The following is a 2,498-nucleotide window of genomic DNA, read 5'->3' as shown; positions in this document are numbered from 1 at the left end:
TACAACTAACCATGAAGTTTTTAATAATTTATCCCTTCTATATCTATTTATCACTAATAACCTAACAATCAATTTCTTAACTTCAAACTAATGCCTTAAAGTATTTCCCATAAGTCATTTTTCATTGTCACCTAAATTCATATGATTTTTTTTGCCTTTGACTTTCTAATGTTCCATCACTCCTTTGTTGCCAAGATATTAACCATAATGCCCATCTTTTTTCAAAGTCAATAGATTATGGCGACGCCGATAATTTTGTATACTACTAAATCATTATTATTTTTATGTTGTATCATGCTTCATTTCAAATTCTTCTTAGATTTACACCTTCAACCCATTGGTCCGAAGTTAGTAATTCACTCTACAAACATTTCATATTCATAGAATTATGCTTCTAAGCATATCATCAATATCAAGCCTCCAACACCTTCTGCCCAATAAAAATCTGGTCAAACCATACTCCATTTATACCAACTAAAAAGTGAAGCGACAACCATATATATAATTACAAACTACTAATGTACAAAATGGTCTACACATATTCTCGAAAGGCTACAACAACTACTTCTAATGTTGATAATCTCATATTCTCTCTTTAAACATTTGCATCCAAAATTTCATATGAGATTCTACAACTTTTAAGGTTGAACTCATAAGGGAATTTTACTTTGAAGGATAAAATCACCCCCTGTAGTCACTAATAAGAATTCAATTCCCCTTTTTTAGTTTGTATAACCTAGAACGTTATATGGGACTATGCAACTAACGATATTAAACTCATATGAAGAATACCTCCTTCTTACTTCATCTTCTCATCCTTATCTCTCATCGACAACACTTTAATTAGAGGATAATATGGGCTTTCATTCTTTATTTTTTTTATATTACTTTTTCTTCCATCGTTAGTATCTACTTCAACACAGAACAGATGTATATATCCTTTGAAATTAAATGACATAAAATATTGTTATACGATATCTATTTTTCTTCTTTTTCTCCTCTTATTTTTCTAAAATTGTCAATTTCTTTTCGTGATTTCTTTCCCCAGAAGTAAAGAAGCTCTTCTTTTAAATAGGCAAGAAGTATCTTGACCCAATCACCTCTCTCACTCACTAGCCACGTGTGCATCCCCAACATAGAATTACTCCATTCTTTGTTTCACCAACATATATAAAAATTTATATTTTAGGTAAGGCCCCCAAAATATTTTTTTTTAATGCACAATCACCATAAACTTTAGTGCCCACCCCACTTTGTAAGGTCAGCTCAGAAGTGTCACTGTCGTTGAATCTTATGTAGATTCACCCGTCCTTTTGCACCTTTTCTAGCTGAAATGATTACATTTTGAAAATAAAATATTGGGAGTCGACCAAGTGGGCTGCATGCGGTCCACGTGTGTTGTCCGCTAGATGTTGGAGAACCGGCCCCGGGCCCCGGCTCGCGCGAAATCTTTGTTCGGGGCATGCTGTCAGTATATTTCAGCCGCCCACTTTGCTTTTAGATTAGTGCGCTCCAGCTGTTTAGGACCGCAGGTCGGCGATCAGTCCGCGTGTTTGCTTCTGATTGGGCACGTGAAGCGGGGCCGACAAAAAATTCCACGTGGCAGCGGATAACTGAAGGGGAGTTTGCGACACGTGGAAAATGTGGGGACTGGCTTTGAGGTAAAAGTTCTTAGCCGCGTGGACTTCATCGGAGATCTTAGACCAATGGTTGTGTCATCGTGCATTAATTATTTTAATTCAACTGATTCGTTCTCAATACTTTTTATCTTGTTTACTGGTCATGGGTTAGATTTGCTTAGTATTTTATGGGAATGTTCTATCATGGTGGAGTTCTTTATCGGTCAGAAGATATCCCATCTCGTGGTTCATATTGTTGAAGTTGTTTAAGACATTAGCTACATGGGTTATATTCTTTATGGGAATGTTCTTTCTTGGTGTTGTCTTGGTGTTATATTCTCACTGTTCTTCGTCCTCTTATGTTTATAGTTGTGTTATAATTGTTTTTGTAGTTAACATTTTTTTTATTTAATAAAAGTTGACAAGTCTTAGTCATGTTCCCTCGGGATCTCTTCCTCTAAAGGCAACTACTAATTAGATTATCATGATTCATTCTGTGACTGATAGTCTAGTTTTGCTCTCATGACAGGTGTTCCTCGCCGGGAACGAGGATCAACGGTCGGTCTGATCAACCGATCGATCTTATCTACTCCTTGATAATAGGAGATAAATCGACCAATTGCATTTACCAAGCCGACCATAAGCACTTACTAATGGCTCGATAATCCATCTAATCATGCTCCAGACCCACATACGCAAAATATTTAAAATAATATGTATATACCCCCTAATTAAAGCAGAGGTAACAAATGTAATTTCACATATTTTAACTCATTTCTCAATAAATAGGGGATCATTCCATGAATAAAGAATTACACGTTTCTTACAAATTAATGTTCATTTTCTCTGTATTCTCTCTCTCTCTCTCTCTCTCTCTCT

The sequence above is a fragment of the Phalaenopsis equestris genome, unplaced genomic scaffold (genome assembly GCF_001263595.1).
Source record: "Phalaenopsis equestris unplaced genomic scaffold, ASM126359v1 Scaffold000114, whole genome shotgun sequence".
Lineage (NCBI taxonomy): Eukaryota > Viridiplantae > Streptophyta > Magnoliopsida > Asparagales > Orchidaceae > Phalaenopsis > Phalaenopsis equestris.
This window is presented reverse-complemented; position numbering follows the sequence as displayed.